The sequence below is a fragment of the Oryctolagus cuniculus genome, chromosome 7 (assembly GCF_051225735.1).
Source record: "Oryctolagus cuniculus isolate XC-2025 breed Fujian yellow rabbit chromosome 7, ASM5122573v1, whole genome shotgun sequence".
Taxonomy (NCBI): domain Eukaryota; kingdom Metazoa; phylum Chordata; class Mammalia; order Lagomorpha; family Leporidae; genus Oryctolagus; species Oryctolagus cuniculus.
Genome location: NC_142873.1, coordinates 67,501 through 89,018, shown reverse-complemented (window position 1 = coordinate 89,018; position 21,518 = coordinate 67,501). Strand labels below are relative to the sequence as shown.

General features: G+C 58.0%; 1 long non-coding RNA gene, 1 other non-coding gene and 1 pseudogene across 2 annotated transcripts in view; 2 read left to right on the top strand and 1 right to left on the bottom strand.

The window, feature by feature from the left end:
* Positions 1-21,518, bottom strand: part of LOC149125234 (uncharacterized) — a 58,548-nt gene that overhangs the window by 6,287 nt on the left and 30,743 nt on the right. The gene's annotated exons all lie outside the window — the stretch shown is intronic.
* On the top strand, positions 17,823-19,694 carry LOC149125236 (18S ribosomal RNA; annotated as a pseudogene).
* LOC149125235 (5.8S ribosomal RNA) lies at positions 21,237-21,389 on the top strand. Its single transcript, XR_016211462.1, has one exon. It is a non-coding gene; the product is annotated as a 5.8S ribosomal RNA (ribosomal RNA).

Below are 21,518 nucleotides of genomic sequence, written 5' to 3'. Positions count from 1 at the left end.
CACACTCCGATATAAGATGCTGATGTTCCCAAATGGTGGTGGTTTTTTTTTTTTTTTTTTTTTTTTTTTTTTTTTTTTTTTTTTTTTTGCAGGCAGAGTGGATAGTGAGTGAGAGAGAGAGAGAGAGAGAGAGAGAGAGAGAGAGAGAGAGAGAGAGAGAGGGAGAGGGGAAGGTCTTCCTTTGCCTGCCGTTGCTTCACCCTCCAATGGCCGCTGCGGCTGGCGCACTGCGCTGATCCAATGGCAGGAGCCAGGGTGCTTCTCCCTGGTCTCCCATGGGGTGCAGGGCCCAAGCACTTGGGCCATCCTCCACTGCACTCCCCTGGCCACAGCAGAGAGCTGGCCTGGAAGAGGGGCAACCGGGACCCAGAATCCGGCGCCCTGACCGGGACTAGAACCTGGTGTGCCGGCGCCGCAAGGGGGAGGATTAACCTAGGTGAGCGGCGGCGCCAGGCCTTTTTTTTTTTTTTTTTTTTAGAGCTTCTCTAGGGAACACATCTTCAAGAATTTTTCTTTCATAAGAATCTATTTATTAGAAAGGAAGAAAGGAAGAAAGAAAGGTTGATTTTTTTTTTTATTTACGTATTAGAATGAGTTATAGAGAGGGCAGAGACAGAGGGAACCAGAGTCTTCCATCCCCTGGTTCACCTCCAGATGGCTGCTATGCTGGAGCTATGCTGATCTAAAGACAGGAGCCAGGAGCTTCTTCCAGGTCACCCACATGGGTGCAGGGGCCCAAGGACTTGGGCCATCTTCTGCTGCTTTCCCAGGCCTTAGCAGAGAGCTGGATTGGCCCCAGTACAGTGCAATCTTCTTTTTTTTTTTTTTTTAATTTTTAAAAGATTTATTTATTTGGGGCTGGTGCTGCAGTGCAGCGGGTTAACACCCTGGCCTGGGCACCAGCATCCCATGGGAGTTGCCATCAGACAGAAGACCTCTCTCTCCCTCTCCTCTCTCTGTGTTTGACTCTGACTTTCAAGTAAAATAAATAAATCTTTAAGAAAAAATTGATTTATTTATTTATTCACTTGAAAGAGAGTTACACACAGAGAGAGAGGCGAGAGGCAGAGAAAGTGAGAGAGGGTCTTTTGTCTGATGGTTCACTCCCCAATGGGCTGCAATGGCTGGAAATGTGCTGATCTGAAGCCAGGAGCCAGGGAGCTTCTTCTGGGTCTCACACAGGGGGTATAGAGGCTCAAGGGCTTGGGCATCTTCCACTGCTTTCCCAGGCCATAGCAGAGAGCTGGATTGGAAGAGGAGCAGCTGGGACTCAAACTGGCGCAATATGGGATGCTGGCGCTTCAGGCCAAGGCGTTAACCTGCTGCACCACAGCGCCGGCCCCCAGTGCAATCTTTCTTTAAAAAAAAAAAAAAAAAAAACCTTAAAAGGGACTCCCTATTCTCAGCTGTGATTCCATGATCCGGTAATATGAGGTCTATTTCCAGTCCCTCCCTCCTCTGTTTCCAATCCAGCTCCTTGCTAATTCACCTGGAAAGCCACGGGAAGATTGACCCACTACTTGGACCAACTGGGAGGATGTGGAACAGATGAAGCTCCCGGCACCTGCCTCCTGGATTTGCCCTGGCCACCCCAGAGCCCATCCAGCAGATGGAAAGATCTCTCTTCCTCTCCCAACCCTCAAACTGTTACCCCATAACTTTTTTCCACATACATAAGAGTAAATAAATTTTAAAAAGAATTGGCTAACTAAATCTCTGAAAGGGGGGATGGGCTGGCCCTGGGGCATAATAGGTTGAGCATCTGCCTGCCTGGTGTGTGTGGCTCCACGCTCTGATATGAGATGCTGCTGATGTCCCAAATGGTGTCTTTTTTTTTTTTTTTTTAAGAGCTTCTCCAGGGTACCTGACTTCAGGAATTTTTCTTTTTATAAGATCATATTTTATTTGAAAGAAAGGAAGGAAGGAAAGATTTATTTATTTATTTAAAACAGAGTTACAGAGAGGCAGAGGCAGAGAGAGACAGAGTCTTCCCGTCCCCAGGTTCTCTCCCCAGCTGTGCTGCTCCGAAGCCAGGAGCCAGGGGCCAGGGCTTCTTCCCAGTCTCTCCCACGTGGGAGGCCATAGCAGAGAGCTGGATTGGGCCCAGTACAGTGTAATCTTAAAAAAAAAAAAAAAGTCTTGGGCTGGCGCACAGCTCACTTTAGGCCTAATCCTCTGCCTGCAGCGCCGGCACACCCGGGTTCTAGTCCCAGTTGGGGCACCTGATTCTGTCCCAGGTGCTCACCTTCCAGTCCAGCTCTCCGCTGTGGCCCGGGGAAGGCAGTGGAGGATGGCCCAAGTCCCTGGGGCCTGCACCTATAAGGGAGACCAAGGAGAAGCACCTGGCTCCAGGCTTCGGATGCGTGGTGCAACAGCCACAGCAGCCCTTGGCAGGTAGAACCAACGGAAAAGGAAGACCTCTCTCTCTCTCACTGTCCACTCTGCCTGTCAAAAAAAAAAAAAAAGCTTAAGGGGGCTCAGCTCAACTGGGAGCTCCGTGATCCGCTAATTCAGGGTCTATTTCCAGTCCCTCCTCCTCCATTTCCAATCCAGCTCCTTGCTAATTCACCTGGAAAGCCACGGGAAGATTGACCCACTACTTGGACCAGCTGGGAGATGTGGAACAGATGAAGCTCCCGGCACCTGCCTCCTGGATTTGCCCTGGCCACCCAGAGCCCATCCAGCAGATGGAGGTAGATCTCTCTTCCTCTCCCAACCCTCAGCCTGTTACCCCACAACTTTTTCCACATAAATAAGAGTACATTAAATTTAAAAAGGGATTGGCCAACTAAGTCTCTGAAGGTGGGGGGGTTGGGCTGACCTTAGGGCATAGTAGGTTAAGCATCTATCTGTGGCTCCAGTTTGAGATGGAAGGACTCTCTGTAACTCTGACTCTCCAGAAAAAAAAAAAAAGTTAAAATCTTAAAAAAAAAATTATTATTATTATTATTATTATTATTATAGGGGGCCTGTGCTGTGGGGTGGCAGGGTGAAACTGCCACAAGCAGTGCCGGCATCCCATATGGGCTCCCCATTCGAGTCGCATCCCAGCTGGCTAGCTCTCTCGCTATGGTCTGCAAAAAACAGTAAATGGAGGCCTGAGTCCTTCTGCCTCTGCACTCCCACAGGAGACATGGAAAAAGCTCAGGCTCCTGGGTTCGTATCGGTGCAACTCAGGGTGTTTCAGCCACCTGGGATGTGAACTGGTGCGTGGGAGACCTCTGCCTCTCTGTAACTCTGCCTGAAAAAATAAATATCTAAAAAAAAAAAAAAAAAGAATTAGAAGTGAAAATTGTGATAAAATATTGAGCATGTAGAGGGAGGAGAGATTCAGACAACGGGCATGGCATGTGACACAACAATGAAAAAAATCACCAGCTTGCTTCTTTTTCTTAAAGGAAGGTTGCAAGGCAGAGTGAGTGCGGCAGGTGGTCATTATGCCCTTGTGAGTTATGCTTGGGATGCACACACCCCACGGAGGAGTGCTGCTTTAGGTTCTGCCTGGCTGCTCTGCTAAACATATAGTATCTGTTGAATAGATCCTGGGAGTACCTTCTCCTTTTCACACACACACACACACACACACACACACACACCCCTACCTCCCTACCTCCTTCCCTACCTTTTCCTCTCTGTAAGTCTACATTCTAAATCAATCAAGCCAAGACATCTTAGCAGGAAGGAGGAAGAGCCCACACTGATCTGAGAAGCTGCTGTCCCAAACGCTGGATTTTTTTTTTTTTTCCTTTTAAAGAGCTTCTTCTAGGGTGCCTGTCATGTATCGGGGTACACCTGATATATGACAGCAGAATCTGCCTTAACGCGCTGTGTTACCACACACTGGTCCTGGCATCACAACATGTATGAATGAAGCCTTTTTCATACCTTTTACTACCTGTCCCTGTGCTATAGCTGAGAAACTGAACTGAGAAAACATCATATTTTACAGGAGATTGCACTTACCCTGCCTGTTACATTCAGGGTTCATGTGATCAGGTGACAGAGTGTGTGTGTGTGTGTGTGTGTGTGTGTGTGTGTGTAAAATCCCAAATCCTGATGATGAATGACAAAAACAATTGAGGTGGGGTGTTTTGTGGCATGGTTGGATTAGCGGTTGCTTGAGATGTTGGCATCTCACACCAGAGTGCCAAGTTGGGTCCTGGGTACTCTACCTGTGCTTCTGAATCCCGAGCTTCCTGCTAATGGGTCTGGAAAGGCAGCAGTGGATGGCTGAAGTAGATGAATGGAAGCAGATTTCATAATATAAAGAACACTGGTGAGACCGGCATTGTGGTGCAGCAGGTACAGCTGCCGCCTGTGACCCCAGCAATCTCATATGGGCACCAGTTTGAGCCTTAGCCACTCCAGTTCCAATCCAACTCCCTGATAATGGCCTGGGGGTGGTATCAGAGGCTATCCCAAGTCCTTAGGCACCTGGAAGAAGCTCCTGGGTTCCTGGGTTCATCATGGCCCAGCCCCTGGCCATGGGTGGCCATTTGTGGGGGTGTACCAGATGTCTCACCTCCTCCCTCCCTTCTCTCTCTCTCTCTCTCTCTCTCTCTCTCTCTATATATATATATATATGTATCATCTCTATCCATCTCTATCTCTATCTCTGTTTTTAACCTTTCACATAAGCAAGCAAATAGGCTAACACAGAAGGATCTGTGAACAGAGATGCATCTTTGGCAGCAGCCTTGGTATGTTCTGTGCCAAAGAACAACTGGTAAGTTAAACATGCCTGTGGATGGGCTCATGGTGGGGGAATACACCAGTGTGCACCTATGCCCAGGAAGAAAAGGAAAAAAAAGGAAATATTGGTGCCTTCCCTGGTTATAGAATATTCTCTAGGATAAGCTAGGATGTTCCAAGGTTGGGCAAAAGGGCAGGGAGGAAAGCTGCGTCTCCCTGGCATCCCTGGCCAGTTATTTCACCTCCCCTGGCCCCGTGCCCTCTTCCTAAGGCCAGAGTCAGGGCAGAGGTGCCCATGGGGACAGGGGGAGGTGGGGGGAGGACACACACCCTCCCCAGAATGAATCTTGGCCTATCCTGCCACTGTGATGACTTTGCAAGGCTCAGCTGAAGAGAGAAACTGGTAGCCCTGGCCTTGGGAATCTACTTGCCACACCCACCCCACCCTCAATGACTTGGAATCTGCCTCATTCAATTGGCTTCATTCAAATGCAGAAGAAACAGCCCCGAGCTTTTCTCTGTGAATGGGTTTCCTTTTCTCTTCTCCTCAGCTCCCCCACCTCAGGGTCTTTGTCAGTGAATGGCCAACTTTCCCTGCTCCGCCCAGATCACCTTTCTGGGGCAAAGGTCAGTCAGTCCTCTTAGCCCTGGAAACCATGACAGCGACCACAGCTGAAACCCTGACTTGAAGGCTGACATCTTTCTTTATGGCCTAGAGGGTGTGTTTGCTTAAGATAGAGTGTGCACATGTGTGCTTTCAGAGGGACACAGAACCAGTGCAGTGGAATACTGAGCAGATTACACTTGCGTTCTGGAGTCCTGGTGGTCACAGGACAGAAGGCTAGCAGAGGATGAGTTTTGACAACAGACAGACAGACAGACAGACAGACACCTCTGCTGGACTGTGCTTGCTCTGGGGAGGGGAGGAGCAAATTATGGTCAATTCGCCTTTTGGGTTTCACAAGCACTTCTCACTCTCCCACCTGCTTCCCGTGGAAATCCACAGTCCCCCTCTGTGAGCCCAGGGCATCAGTGAGTGACCTCACGTGCCTTCTCACCACCCTTACACAAGAGGTAGTTGGACGATGTGAAGGAACCCCAGAGAAGATCGCCACAGAGGAAGACTTGTTATGGCACGATGAGTGGGCAGGCGGAGGGTGGGGTTGAGGGCCGTAGGGGGATATGGCTGTCGTTGGGCAAATAGGAAGGGTACTGTCTGACAAATACCCCAAAGTGTTTAGGCTCCTGCTGGGGCCTTTTGGGAGGATCTGGGATGCAGTCTCTGACCCAGCTCCAGCCCGTGTGTGTGTGTGTGTGTGTGTGTGTGTGTCCCTCTCCCTCCTTATTTTAAAAATAAAAATAGGGACTGCGCAACAAATGTGACCGTGACGTGAGTGTGCCGAGTGTCATGGAACTGTGCAGTCGAATGTGTTTCCGACGGGAGTGGATTTCACATCAGCGAGGAAGTTTTCTGGCTTTGTCGAGTGGGGATGTGAGGGATGTGAAAATAATCTGACAGTGCAGCCATTTGGAGCATCAGAAAAGAAGTGAACGAGGACTGTAAATGACTGTGGGTCCTGTGACAAAGAGTGAAGAAGGAGATTTTCAACTTGTAAAATCCACATGCCGGGGGGGGGGGGGGGCGCCGGCACACCGGGTTCTAGTCCCCAGTCGGGGGTGCCGGTTCTGTCTGGGTTGCTCCTCCTTCAGTCCAGCTTCTCTGCTGTGGTTGCCTGGGAGTTCAGTGGAGGACTGGCCCAGATCCTTGGGCCCTGCACTCCCCTGGGAGACCAGGAGGAAGCACCTGGCTCCTGGCTTCGGATCGGCAAGGTGCAAGCCGCAACTACTGCGCGGCAGCAGCCACTTGGGGGGGGGGGTGAACCAAGGGAAAAAGGAAGACCTTTCTCTCTGTCTCTCCTCTCTCTCTCTCACTGTCTAACTCTGCCTGTCAAAAAAAAAAAAAAAAAAAAAAAAAAAAACAAAAAAACAAACCATACCCTGGCATGTGCCTGCATGCTATACATCCAGGTGCCTGCTTTGAGTCTGGCTTCCCCACATTCTGGCTTCCCGATGATACACATCCCTGGGAGGCAGCACGTGATGTCACGAGTGCCCCCCCTCCTCCACTGGGTAGCGTTTCTGGCTCCTGGCTTTGACCGGGCCCAGCCTTGGCTCTTTGTTGCGGGCATTTGTGGAGTGAGCCGGGTGGATACAAAGTCTGCTTAGACCTCTCCCACCCACACCGTCGTTGCTGTTACACCCTGAATTATGTGTCATTTCATGATTCCTCTTGACTTCTTGCCTGTGTTCCATTTGCTTAGTTCTCTGTTGGCGCCTGCTTGTTCATTCTGTAGGGAGGGTAAGATAAGGTGTTTTGATATATGTTACATCTACATTTGCCAGAGGAAGTCGGGACACTCCGCATCCACAGAGAAGTTCACAAAATTCCCTAGTCTGTGGTGGTGTGGTGACACAAGTTGGTGCCGCTGCTGTATATGGTCACTCGGATGTTCCGTGCCTCACAGAGATTTTGTCAAAGGCAGCGATAGGTAGGACAGATGAGGAGCCGTGGGACAGCCGCCACTAGTATGTTCCTTCATTTTTAGCGGTGGTGTTGTGAGGGGAATTTGCAAAGGTGGGCATATTGTAGAGCATGTTGTAGAGAGCTGTAGTTTGAAGAGGCGGGGAGTGAAACCAGCAGATGGAATCAATCTCTCTCTCTCTGTGTTTCTCTCTACCTCCCCCCACCCCACACACACTTTACCTTTCCAATTCATGCGAAATAAATAAATGAATCTTAAAACTTGAAGAGCATAATGTGATGGTGGGCGTTCGGATCAACGGTTGGGGGTTTTCGGCATGGGGGCGCTCCCGTCTCATGCAGTGGGCATAGGTTCGATTCCTGAGTCTCCTCTGATTCAAGCTTTGTGCAGAGGCATGCCCTGGGAGGCAGCAGGTGAGGTTTCAAGTGCTTGGCTCCCTGACATCCATGTGTGGGGAAGTGTTAGAAAGCCCCACAGTGAAAAAATAGAGTCAGACGCTATTGGGTGTGAGTGACGGGAGCTGTCAGGGCTGCACCCCAGAGTCTCCACTGGTGGGGAGCTAGAGTCATACTGGGTAAAAAAATCCAATCCTGGCTGGCGCCGCGACTCCCCGCACTTTGGGTTCTAGTCCCGGTCGGGGCCCCAGATTCTGTCCCAGTTGCCCCTCTTCCCAGGCCCAGCTCTCTGCTGTGGCCAGGGGGTGAGGGAGGACCCTCTGGCCCAAGTGCTTGGGCCCTGCCCCCATGGGAGACCAGGAGAAGCACTTGCGCTACCTCCTGCCAAGTGACTGCCTTTTGATGTAAATTCGATACAGGAGAACCTGGTTGGTGACAGAGCATCACCAGAGACTACCTGGTTATTTTTGAGCAGGAGGGTTTCTGGGAATAAAGCGGATACTGTTGATAGCCCTACCCCGACTCTCTTTGGGCAGGTCTCTGTGGATGTGGAGTTGATGGGGAAGGAGGGAGGGAGGGAGGATCCAGTGTGAGAATTTCTGCTTCCCTTCATTCTCCTCTCCTCACCGGGCCCTCCCTCACTCCGCGAGCCGAGCAACGAGCCGACCTGAGCCGAGCCGAGCCGAGCCCACACTCTCTTGCCTGAGGCTCGCGCACCACCTAGCGGCCACAGTATTGAACATGGGTTTGGTGAGGGGCGCGCTAAGATGGAGTCACAACTTTCCGGGCTGGCGGGCGGTTGGGGGTGGGGCCCAGTTTGGCGTGGGCTGGGTGTGGAGCACCTTTGGACTTCCTCCTTTGGAAGCTGCTGGCATGCCTTTGGGTGGGGCTGGCCCATGTGGGACTGGAGACTGGGGTCGGTCGGTCTCCCCCCCCCAAGTCTCCCCTTCTTCACCTGGGGAAAGGTGGAAGAAGAAAGGGTGTTTGTTCTGAACGACATCGACCCCGGATTTTGTCCCTGTAGGGGAAACCATAGACATGACTGCCCTGTGGATTTTCTGACTTGGGTGCCTGGATAAAAAAAGGAGGAAAGAAAGAAAGAAAGAGAGAAAGAAAGAAAGAAAGAAAGAAAGAAAGAAAGAAAGAAAGAAACCCTAGTGTCTAGGTCTTCTTCTCCCTTAAGGAGACTATGGCCCAGAGCCTGACCTCTCCTAATTGGATCAGTCAACCCCCTCTCGCCCGTGCTGTGGTTCCCTTGACTGAATTTTTCTCATTGTCCCCCGTGCCTGCGGCTTTGGCTGCCACACGTAGAGAATGATATCTCCCCCAAAAGGAAGGCCTCAAAGGCCGCCTGAGAGAGACGATGTTTCTCTGTGATCTACTTCTGTCTCTTGGCTTCCTCATCTCCCCCCCCAGTCCCAAGGGAGTGAGCCTTGGTGGAGCCAGAAGACTTCTTCCCCCCGGGTGTTTGGGTTCAGAGACCTGACATCCCTCCCCGCCCTGGTGTTCCAGGATGAGTGAAGCTGCAGTCAAAATGGTGTGTGTATGGTGCACTGGTTTATTTTTTGGTGTCTGATGGGACACACACACACACACACACCCACACAGCTCTCGAAGGGGCTCTCTCCATTTCCACACACATGCATACACGTACACACAGGTCTGGACTGGGTGTGTTGTTTGTCTGGAACACTTGGAAGGCCATTTTAGGGGCAGTGCCTTCCCAGGCAGAGAGGAGAGTGGATGAGAACTTCTCAGGAGCAAAACCCCTCTTTGAATGGGAGGGTGAGTTGTGCTGGGCATCTCCTGGGATGCGGTGACTGGCTCTCCCCTGCCCTCTTTCTGTGCCTCACCGGAGGGAGCAGAAGCTTCTTGTGGGCTGAGCTAGATCCTGTGTGCCCAGCCGCTGTTCACTGTGCAGCCATTTCTGCTCATGTGCTGGGAAGGATAAGGCAGGCCAGGCTCCTGTCCTGTTTCCCATGAGACCCAGTCTCGCACCCTCTCCCTCTACTCCTCTGACCCCTGACTGCTGCTGGGGAGCAGAGTAAAGTGTGACTCTCTCCCTCTCCCTCTCCCTCTCCCTCTCCCTCTCCCTCTCCCTCTCCCTCTCCCCTCTCCCTCTCCCTCTCCCTCTCTCTCTGCTTGCTCTCTCTGGGAGACTGTCTGTTCTCCCCTTCTTTCACATCTCTGACCCACTGCCATTCCACCTCCTTTCTCCCCCCAAAAAGAGCTCAGTGGCTCCCCTAAGGTCTTAGAAGAAAGACAAATGGGGGCGGCAGGCGCAGTGGCTCACTAGGCTAATCCTCTGCCTGCGGCGCCGGCACACCGGGTCCCTAGTCCTGGGTTTGGGGCACTGGATTCTGTCCCGGTTGCTCCTCTTCCCAGGCCAGCTCTCTGCTGTGGCCCAGGAGTGCAGTGGAGGATGGCCCAAGCCCATGGGCCCTACACCTATAATGGAGACCGGGAGGAAGCATCTGTCCAAACCCTGGCTTCAGATCGGTGCAGCGCGTCCGGCCATAAACCGGCCATTGGGGGGGGGGCTGTACCAACGGAGGGAGAGGAGCCTTTCTCTCTGTCTCTCTCTCTCACTGTCTAACTTTGCCTGTCAAAAAAAAAAAAAAAGACAGAAATTTAAAGTTAGCTAGTGGGAGCTAGGCAACATTAATAGCACAACATGTTAAAGCCAGCGTCAGTGGGAGATGGGCCAAGCAGTTGTGTCCTTGTCACCCACAAGGGTGGCCCAGATGGAGCTCCTGGCTGCTGGCTTTGGCCTGGCCCAGCCTCCGCTGCTGTGGGCATTTGGGGAAGTGAAGATATCTCCCTCCCTCCCTCCCTCCCTCCCTCCCTCTCTCTCCCTCTCTCTCTCTCCCCCCACCTCTCCTACCTCTCCTCCCTCCCCTCTCCTCTCTATCCTTCTCTTTACAAAAAACTGGGCAGGATTTGTTGTGCTTTCTTCCCTGCCTCCCGGTCTTCCAGTGGTGACCCTTCACATTTCCCTTCCAACTCCACGGTGGTGGAAGGAGACACACAACAGGGAGATACTGGGCCATCCTTTATAACAGTACTACCTAGGGGAGGCCGTCCCCGGCTGGAGACAGTGATTGCATTGAAGAAAGTGAGTGTGTGAGTGTGGAGCTGTGAGTGTGTGCCTGTGTTCCTGTCTGGCCCCAGCTCCCAGCTCCCGGGAAGCCCTCCCTCTCATCATTGGCTGAGATTTCTGGAGAGCCAGGCCTGGAGAAATATGGCCCAAGGTGTGTGTGTGTGTGTGTGGGGGGAATCTGGGGGCTGGCCCACAGGCCTGGGACCCAGTGTCATTCCTCATTCACCTTCCTCCCTCAGCCTCCTCTGCCCTGCCCCTTCATCTCCCCCTTCCTCCCCACCCACCTACCCCCGCCGAGAGACCAAATCTCTCTCTACGGCAGATCTTCCGCACCCCCCTAGCAACCACAGTGTCAGATCGGGCACGGTGGCTAGTGTAAGCCAAAATGCGCTGGCGCTAAATAGCGAAAGAGGAAAGAGAGAGAGAGAGAGAGAGAGAGAGAGAGAGAGAGAGAGAGAGGGCCCCCCCCTGCCCCCCCCAAGTCCTGGGTATGCGAGACTTCGGAGTGGAGGCTGCACAGTGGTTGGGGGGCCTCTTTTGCTTGATGCGCGGTGTGGAGCATAGGCGAGCTTTCTGCTGTGGGGGCGGGGGGGGGCATTTTTCTCTGGGCTGTTTCGCTGCCGTGCCGCCGCCGCCTGCCATGAGAGGGGTGGGGAAGCTGGCGGGTGCGGGGAGCGGGCCTTGTCTGGGGATGGGCTCTCGGGTCCTTTGGGCTTCCCTGGGTGGAATCTTGGGTCCCCTGTGGGTTCGTTCACATCTTTCTTTCTTTCTTTCTTTCTTTCTTTCTTTCTTTCTTTCTTTCTTTCTTTCTCTCTTTCTTTCCTTTCTTTCCTTCTTCTCTTCCTTCCTTCCTCCCTCCCTCCCTCCCTCCCTTCCTCCCTCCCTCCCCCTCCCTCTCCGTTCTTTTTCCTTTCTTTTATATTCTCTTTCTCAGTTTATTCCCTGTTGTCTCTTGCTCTCGTGCTGTTTCCCGCTCGTCCGTGTGTCTGCCCGTCTCCTTCTAGCTTCTTTCTCTTTCTTCCGACTTGATTTCTCTACTCCCCCCTTGACTGATATTCTTTTGTCCTTTCTTATTTTTTTCTCCCACTTGCTCTCTCTCTCTCTCTCTCTCTCAGTCTTTTTAATTTTCATGCTTTCTCCTCTCTTCCTTCCTTTTGGTTTCATTTTTTGTCTCCTACCTTCCCTCATGTGTTCCTCTCTTTGTCGTGTCCTCACGTCCTCACGGTTTCTTTCTAAGCTTCCATTCCTTCTTTCCCCCATCTTTTGCGTTTTCTTTCTCTCTTCTTGGTTTTTGTCTTTCTGTTCGGTCCTCCTTTTTTTCTTCTTTCTCCAACTTTTTTTTTTTTACTTTCACTCCTTCTCTTCCTCTCTACCCTAGTGTTCTTTCAATCTTTTCCCCTCTTTTTAATTCTCTCTGCTTCTCTCTCATCTTTTTCTTCTTCCTTTTCTTTTCTTTCCTTTCCTTTCTTCACCTTTGGGTGGCCAATTGGACTTTTTAATTCTTATGTGAATGTGATATCAATACAAAGAGAAGGGAGTTCTATGTAATGGTTCATAGATACAAAAATAAGAATGGGTTACGTACACTCCCCCCCCCATTTTTTTAAACTACTGTGTAAGCAGTGGATCTGTGGAGTGCACCCCTTCGTGCCCGGCAATAGTGAAGCCCATGGATGGCCTCTGCCACAGATGGAGTGCTACTGAAGAGGATGGCCTCCTTTCCCGATGCCCCCCCTCCTCCCCCTCCCCCACCTTTTTTTTTTTTTTTTTTTTTTTTTTTTTTTTTTTTTTTTTTTTTCCATGAGCCACAAAGATGTGCTCCTCCGTGGCGGGACGGCCCTGGGGTCCTAAGACAGGTGACCTCCCCGGAGCCAGGCGAGGCCAGACCCGTCTTCAGGGAGAGGCACTTCATGCTCCTGAGATTCTCAGTCTCTGCTGAGTCCCCACCCTCAGCTGTGTGGGCACCTATGCCTGGCAGCCTTTGTGGCTGTGCAGACACCTGCCCCAAAGCCCCTCCACACTCCTCTGCCCCCGGGCAGCCGAGACACGTTCTGAGCTACAATGTCGTCCCCCTGCCGCCTGGATGCATCCAGCTGGCTGTCCCTTGGTTCCTCGGTGTCGGTTGTCGGGCTCCACCCGGTGGCTGCCCCGATATGGCTGTCGCAGGCTCCGGAGCCGACGAGGGATGACAAGTGGCCGAGGGAGCCGGGGGCTGGGATCTGTGACGAAGTCCCTAAGCTGCAGGAAGGGACTGTCCCTGCCCTGCTGGGGACCCCGGGGGACCTGATGTGTTGGTCAGAGATTGGGCCTGGAGGATGGCAAAGTGAGCAGGCAAAGGTCGTGGGGGGAGGCGGGCGTCGCCCTCGCACCTGAACGTGGCTAGACTGGGGTGGCGCTACTGTTGGCGGGTCGACCAGCACACCCTGTCACACTACGCTTACTGGCGGTGCTGCTGCCTCCACCGCCACCACCTATGGGGACCAACCAGGGATGTCGATCTGTGGGTGGCAGAGGGAAGGGTGCCTTGGCCCATACAGGCTTGGGATTTTTGTTTTTTTCCTTTTTCTTTCTTCGAAGTCCTTCTGCACTTGGGCCTAACCCAACTAATTATTTGCTGCTTGCCACTAAGGAAGGTCTTGGATTTTTTTCTTCTTTTCCCTTTCCCAAAATCTCCCTTCAGGGAGCGATCGAAGGGTCCTGGGTTGCCTTTTTTTTTTTTTTTTTTTTTTGGTACAGGCAGAGTGGACAGTGAGAGGGACGGAGAGAAAGGTCTTCCGTTGCCGTTGGTTCACCATCCAATGGCCGCCAGGCCAGATGCCCTGAGGCCACACACCGCGCTCTGATCCCGATGGCAAGGAACCCAGTGCTTCTCCTGGTCTCCCGTGGGGTGCAGGGCCCAAGCACTTGGGCCGTCCTCCCTGCACTCCCTGGGCCACAGCAGAGGCTGGCCTGGAAGAGGGGCAACTGGGACAGAATCCCGGCATCCCGACCAGGACTAGAACTACAATTGTGCCGGCCCCCAAGGCGGAGGATTAGCCTATTGAGCCACGGCGCCGGCCCCTGGGTTGCCTTCTGAGGGCCAGAGGCGGTCCGCGCTCCCGTGTGTGAGTTCGCCTGGATGGGGCTGCCTGCCATGTGTGGGGTGGTGGCCTGCTCAATGGCCCTTTTCCCCTCCCCCACCCCAGGTCGACCAGGTGGCCAGAGGAGTGTCCTCTAACAGAGATGGGTGGCATTTTGGGGACAAGTGACCGGGTCCCCAAGCTCAGAGGTGGCTGTGTCAGTGCATCAGCCCCTGTGTCCTCTCGCGTGGACATTTTTATACTTGGAGTTGTGGTTTTGGACCTGCAGGTAGGTGCTGACACGCTGTTCTCTGGTGACTGTCGCCAGGGAGGACTCGGACGTGCGTTAGGGACACGGGGACAAAGTGGGCTTCCAGTGGGCTGGTGCTCGACCGTGCTCCTTTCTGAGGAGCCACCTGCTTGGGCTCGCGCGGTGGCTTGTGTGCGTTCGTTCTGGTTGTCCCGCGACGGTGATGCCTCCTCCGGCCTATGGTGCCCTGAGGGCGGTGGGGTGGGAGCGGGCGTCAAGTTCCTCTACCCGCGTGCGCTCTCTGCCGCTGGTCCCCCCGAGCCGGTCGCGTGGTGGTTGTGACAACCCTCTGACTTGGAAGGCCCTCGATGAGGGGTGGCTGCCTGCCACGTGTGCGTGTCAGGCGTTCTCCGTTGGGGTTGTCTACCGCCTGCAGTGAGAGGCGGGGGCTGGTGAGGCTGCAGCGGGCCCCTCTGGTGGCTGTCCTCGCCGGGTCGTTCCCCCCCGCCCTCGCTCCACGTGTTAAAGCCTAGACCTGACTGTGACCGATGTGGTGCTGTGGCGCTCTCCTGGGCCGGACCTAAGCCGCTCAGATGAGGGACAGCCGTTCATGGTGAGCGCTGCTGAGGCCTCTCGTTCTGGCCTGCGGGCCCCTCGTTCTGCCCTTCCCCACCTGCGGGCGGTGTGTGGGTGGCAGGGGTGCGGAAACTCGGCCCGGCCTCTGCTGTCCCCGTGCTTTTGCGCGCGGGGGGGGTCGGGGCTCCTCTGACGTGGCGGGCATCCCTCGCCGTCGCCCTGTCGTGGGCTCTGTGGCTGCGGGAGCCCCTCCCTCTGCGGAGCCCTGTGCGGTGCCCCTGGCGTGGTCCAGGTTGTGCCTCAGGTGCCTGAAGCCGAGTGGTGGTGTTGCTCCTGTCCCCCCCAGCGCCCTCTCCCAGGTGTCGCTGCGCGGCTCCTCTCGGCTGCTGCCGTCCCCTTGGGAGTCTTGGGGGGGTGGGGGGCGGTAAGAGAAGGGGTACGTGTGCGCTTCGCCTCGCTTGGAGGGGCTGCCGGTGTCGTGCCGTCGTCCCCACGTGTGTGGTTGGGGTATATCGGCTTGGTGGGCGCATGCCTGCGCGCTTGCTGCCCCTGCGCCCGTGGGGTGGTGTGTGCCAGGTGTGTTGAGCGGTCGCGGTGTGGTCCGGTCTGGCTGGACGAGTGCGGGGGCTGGGAGGGGCTGTGGCGAATGGGATTGGTAATGCGCCCAGCCGCCCCGCCCTGGCCGCGGATGCTCGAGGTGCCGTTTCTTCCCCTTCCTACCGCAGACCCCCTCGCCCGATTGATCGGTCTCTCGGGTGGTGCTCCCTCGGCTGCCTCCTGCCGGCCCGGCGGGGGGGCAGTTGGGGTGGGGTGTGGCCCACCTTCGGTGAGGAATGCCTTCTCTAGCGATCCGAGAGAGGGGCGTAGCTTCTGACGGGGTACCCCGTTTTTTTATCCCCCCGGCCGCCGTCCCTCCTGTGCTGAGTGCGTTGGGTGGCGTACCCCGCCCGTGTGCCCCGTTTGCCCCTTCTGTTGGGGGGAAGCGTCGGGCGTGCTGGTGGGTCCGCCGGTCCCCGCGGTGGGGACCGGGGCGCTGCTCTTTCGGCCCTAATGGCGCGGCCCGCGCCTCCCCCTCCCGTGTCGGGGGAGGGTCCCGCCGGGCCGGGCTGGCGGTCCGTCGCTCGCTCTTCGTGTTGGGGACCGGCGCGCGTGCCCGTGTGGGCGTGCCTCCCCGCGTGCTCTCCGTGTGTTGCCTTGTCGGCCGGGGCTTGGCGGGGGCGCGTGGTCCGTCCTGCGCGTCCCTGGGGCTCTGGCGCGAGTGGGCAGCTCTCCGCTTCCCCTGCTCGCCACCCCGGGCTGCGGCTGGCCGTTGTCGGGCGGCGGTCGGCACGTGTGTTGGGCTGCGGCCCCAGCCCTCTCTTCCCCCTCGGCCCGCGTGGTCGCCCCTGGGGGGAGCGTTCCCTCGGGGTCGCGGTGCTTCTCCGGGCATGGAGATCCGGATGGTCGGATGGGCAGGAGATGGCGCGAGGGCCGTCCGGTGTGTGCGGTTGTTGGCGATGTCGCGTGGAGGCGCCCTGGCGGCGGGGCTCTTGGGTGTGCGTGGGAGAAGACGTGGGAGGGTCGCCAGAGGAGGGGCTCCGATGTCCGAGGCGTCACAGGGACCGCCCTGGTGTGTGGCAGTGGGATCCCCGTGTCCGTTTCCCCGGCGGGTCCCGGCTTTCGTGGCCCAAGGCGCTCCCTGCGTCCTCTCCCTCGTACCTCCGGTGCCTCGCCCTCCGTGGCCCTGGTGCGGCCCCACCCCCCCTCGCTGTCGCTGCAGGCTGGGCCGTTCTCCCTCCCCCTCCCGGGGGAGGGGTGGGCTCTTTGAGGGGCTCCGCTGCCCGCGTGCCTGTGGGGGCCTTGTGGGGTTGGGGTCTGTCCGTGACTGGTGGCGGGGGCGGGGCCGGGTGGCTCTTCCCCGCGTGAGAGTCCGCGTGTTTGGGTGGCTGTGGCTGAGGCACGACGGCGCCCCCGGTTGGCTGCGTCAGGTACTGCCTTCCCATCCCCGCGGGACGCCCTTGCCTTCGGAGGGTGCCGGCGGTGGATCCGCGTGTGGTGGTGGGGGTTGTGCGCTCTGGCGCGCGGCCCGGCGGCCGGCTGCGTTGGTGTGAGGCCCCTTCCCGCCCGCACCGTCGTCGCGTGGGTGGCCTTGGTCCTTCCCCCGTCGCCCTTTGCCCGCGCCTTCCTCCCGCCTGCCGGGCGGCCCTGGCCCCCCGTCTCCTTTGCTCTCTTTCTCATCCGCTTCCCGACCCGGGTGCGTGACCCTGCTGTGTTTGCCTCCCCCTTGGGCCGGCCCACCATGTCTTCCGGGGTTGGGGGTTCCGGCTCCCCCTTCCGCGTGTGGAACCGCCCCGGGCGGTGTGGCGTCGCGCGTTGGCTGTTGGCGTGCGTGGGGGAAGGAGGGGAGGGGGGGGGAGGCGTCGTCACCCCCCAGCTCCCCCCCCCCCCCCCCCCCCCGGGGCGTGGTGGCTCCGCGGCGGTGGTGGTGCTCGCGCGTGTGCCCCGAGTCCCGCGGGTGTGTCGTGGCTGGTTCCTCCGGGCCGTTGCGTCGTGGACTTGGTGTGGCGGCGGCGTCGCGTGTGTGCGGGCGCCGGTCGGTCTGGGCGGGGTGTAGGAGGGACACTGTGAGTCGCCCTCCTTGGGTGGCGTTTGGTGTGCCCTGGTTGCCACCGCGTCCCCACCCCCCAGACCCCCGCGCCCGACTCGTGCCCCCCCCCCGGGCGGGGTGGTGGCCGAGATGGGCTCCGGCCCGCCTCGAGCCTTGCCCCCGTCGGGGCGCGCTTGGACACGAGGTGCGGTCACGGCGTGGAGCGACCCGCTGGTGCCGGTCCCTTCCCCCCGCTGGCTCCGGGCTCGCGTCCTCGCGTGCCCGCCGTCGCTGGGGGTCCGCTCCGTCTGCTGGGGGTGTGTGTGTCTGTGGGGCTGGGAGCCTCCGGGTCCCCCTCCTCCCGATCTCCCCTCCTCCCCCCTCTGCCGCCTCTCCCGCCGCCCCGTCCCTGGGGTGTGTGCGGGTGAGCCCGCCCGGGGCTTGCCCCGCTCGCGTCCGAGGACGCCCCTGATCCCGCCCGGCTCGTCGTCCGGCTTGCTCCCCCGCGGAGGCTTCGCGGCCGCGCCGCCGGCCTGGTGCGCGCCCCCGCGCCGGTTCCCAGCTTCTCTCTCGCCTGTGCGAGCGAGCGAGCGAGCGGCGGTCACCCCCCGGTCCACACCCCTCTTGACCGTCCGCGCTCCTACCTGGTTGATCCTGCCAGTAACATGCTTGTCTCAAAGATTAAGCCATTTGCAATGTCTAAGTACGCACGGCCGGTACAGTGAAACTGCGAATGGCTCATTAAATCAGTTATGGTTCCTTTGGTCGCTCGCTCCTCTCCTACTTGGATAACTGGTAATTCTAGAGCTTATACGTGCCGGCGGGCGCTGACCCCCTTCGCGGGGGGGATCGTCCCTTTATCAGATCAAAACCAACCCGGTCAGCCTCCCCCCGGCCCCGGCCGGGCGGTGGGCGCCGGCGGCTTTGGTGACTCTAGATAACCTCGGGCCGATCGCACGCCCTCCCGTGGCGGCGACGACCCCATTGAACGTCTGCCCTATCTGTAACTTGCGATGGTTCTCGCCGTGCCTACCATGGTGACCACGGGTGACGGGGAATCAGGGTTCGATTCCGGAGAGGGAGCCTGAGCAACGGCTACCACATCCAAGGAAGGCAGCGAGGCGCGCAAATTACCCACTCCCCGACCAAGGGGAGAGGTAGTGACGAAAAATAACAATACAGGACTCTTTCTCAGGCCCTGATATTGAATAAGTCCACTTTAAATCCTTTAACGAGGATCCATGGAGGGGAATCTGGGCCTAGCGATACGCAATTCCAGTCCAATAGCGTATATTAAAGTTGCTGCAGTTAAAAAGCTCGTAGTTGGATCTTGGGAGCGGGCGGGCGGTCCGCGCGGGCGGGGCCACCGCACCCGTCCCCGCCCCTGCCTCTCGGCGCCCCCTCGATGCTCTTACGCTGAGTGTCCCGCAGGGCCAAGCGTTTACTTTGAAAAAATTAGAGTGTTCAAAGCGGCCCGAGCCGCCTGGATACCGCAGCTAGGAATAATGGAAATAGGACCGCGGTTCTATTTTGTTGGTTTTCGGAACTGAGGCCATGATTAAGAGGACGGCCGGGGGCATTCGTATTGCGCCGCTAGAGGTGAAATTCTTGGACCGGCGCAAGACGGACCGGGGCAACGCCCCCATTTGCCAAGAATGTTTTCATTAATCAAGAACGAAAGTCGGAGGTTCGAAGAGCGATCAGATACCGTCGTAGTTCCGACCATAAACGATGCCGACGGCGATGCGGCGGCGTTGTTCACATGACCCGCCGGGCGGCTTCCGGGAAACCAAAAGTCTTTGGGTTCCGGGGGAGTATGGGTGCAAAGCTAAAACTTAAAGGAATTGACGGGAGGGGCACCACCAGGAGTGGAGCCTGCGGCTTAGTGACTCAACACGGGAAACCTCACCCAGCCCGGACACGGGCAAGATTGACAAATTGATAGCTCTTTCTCGGTTCCGTGGGTGGTGGTGCATGGCCGTTCTTAGTTGGTGGAGCGATTTGTCTGGTTAATTCCGATAACGAACGAGACTCTGGCATGCTAACTAGTTACGCGACCCCCGAGCGGTCGGCGTCCCCCAACTTCTTAGAGGGACAAGTGGCGTTAAGCCACCCGAGATTGAGCAATAACAGGTCTGTGATCCCTTAGATGTCCGGGGCTGCAGCGCGCTACACTGACTGGCTCAGCGTGTGCCTACCCTACGCCGGCAGGCGCGGGGTAACCCGTTGAACCCATTCGTGATGGGGATCGGGGATTGCAATTATTCCCCTTGAACGAGGAATTCCCAGTAAGTGGGGTCGTAAGCTTGCGTTGATTAAGTCCCTGCCCTTTGGTACTAACCGCCCGTCGCTACTACCGATTGGATGGTTTAGTAAGGCCCTCGGATCACCGGCCCCGCCGGGGCCGGCCACGGCCCTGGCGGAGCGCTGAAAGACGGTCGAACTTGACTATCTAGAGGAAGTAAAAGTCGTAACAAGGGTTTCCGTAGGTGAACCTGCGGGAAGGATCATTAACGAGACCGGGCTTGGCCGGCTGGCTGTGCTTTGCTGGTTCGTGCCCGGGGGGAAAGAGAGCCCAGAGAGGGCGTGTTCCTCCCCCCTCTCTCTGGCAGGCAGTGTCGAGGGTGGCTCGGGGAGTCGCCGGGGATTGTGGCGGGAGCGTGCGGTGTCGCGGACCGGGTTGCGTTGGGGGGTCCGGGCCCTCCCCCGCCTCCCTGCGTGTGCTCGGTGGTGACCGGGGTCTGGCCGCCCTCTGGCGGTGGAGGGCCACGGGCGTCTCCCCTGGAGGAGGAGCGAGGAGGGGTGAGGCCGGAGGGGCGCTGTGGCGTGCGTGGTGTGTGTGGTGGTGGGAAGAGGCGCTGGAGGGGGGCGGTGTGCCGCGGCGGTGGTGGGCGGGGTGTGGGGCGTGTGCTGGTCGCGCGTCTCCCCCTCGCCGTCTCGGGCTCCGCTCCCCTTGGCTCCTCTCGCCCCCTCCCCCCACTCCATGCCGCTGCCACCTCCCCCCGCCCCTCGTCTTGTCTCTCCATCCGGGGGCCCGTCCGTCCCTCTCTCCGTTGGAGGTCCCGGCGCTCCGCCCCGGAACCACCTGGGCGCGGAGGAGGGGGAGGAGGAGGTTGTCCCCCTCCCACGCACGCCTCGGGGCCGTCGCCGTCCTCCCGCCTTTCCCTCTCTCCCCTACCCCCTTCTGCCGCACTCCTCTCACCCCCAACTTCGTGGCGTCCCGGGAGGGCCTCGGGGTCTGTGTGTGCTTGTGTTGTTGGCGATGGGGGTTGTGGGGGGGTGGACGAGGAGGCGTGTGCCGTCGCTGCCGCGTGGCCGTGGCGGTCCAGGGTTGGCCGGTGGGGTGCGTCTCTCGCCCTCCTCTTCCGTCTCCGGCGTCCGTCTGCGCCCCCCCCCCCCCCCCCTGTGGCCGGGGGGTGGGCTGTCGGGCGGGGGGGGGTGTCTGGAGGTGGCCTCTGGTGCCACCTCCCGTGCTCGCTCGGTTTCCCCGCCGTCGTCCTCGCGCGCGGCTTGCACCGCCTTCCCCCTCCCCCCAACTTCTCCCTCCCCGCCTCTCCTCCAGGTACCTAGCGCGTTCCGGCGCGGAGGGTTTAAAGACCCCCCGGGGGTACCGCCTGTCCGCCTCGGGGTCGGGGCGGCGGGCCTGTGGGGGAGTCGGGCGGGTCCACGTCCCGTCCGTCCTCCCCCTGACTCCGCTCCTCCTGCCCGGCCGAGGCGGGGCGCTCGGCTCGCGCGCCGCGCGCGGCCTCTCGCGGCGGCTGCCGTCGGGAAAGGGGCGCCTGACCCGGCGGTGGTGTCGTGCCCGGAGGGGGGTGCGCGCGGGGGGCGTCGCGTCCTTGTCCCGTGCCGTGTCGGGGGGGGGCGGGAGCCCCCTGGGCGCCTGTGGGGTGTCTGCGTGCTCGGGCGCGCCCCCGCGCTCGGGCCCTTCGACCCCTCCCGTGGGGCTTTCATTGTGTCCAGTCTACTGGCCTGCCCGAAGAACACCTTCTCTTCTGTGGGTAGGGGATGGTGCTGTGAGCTTTCCCTTGACGGAAAGAGCCAAAAAAAACTCGTACGACTCTTAGCGGTGGATCACTCGGCTCGTGCGTCGATGAAGAACGCAGCTAGCTGCGAGAATTAATGTGAATTGCAGGACACATTGATCATCGGCCCTTCGAACGCACTTGCAGCCCAGGGTTCCTCCCGGGGCTACGCCTGTCTGAGCGTCGCTTGACGATCAATCGCCCCCCGTGGTGGGGTGCCTCGCGCCTCCCCGGGTTGCGCGGCTGGGGGTTTCTAGTCGCAGGGTCTGTATTTTTTGCCCTCCGTCCCCCTAAGTGCAGATGGTGGCCCACTGG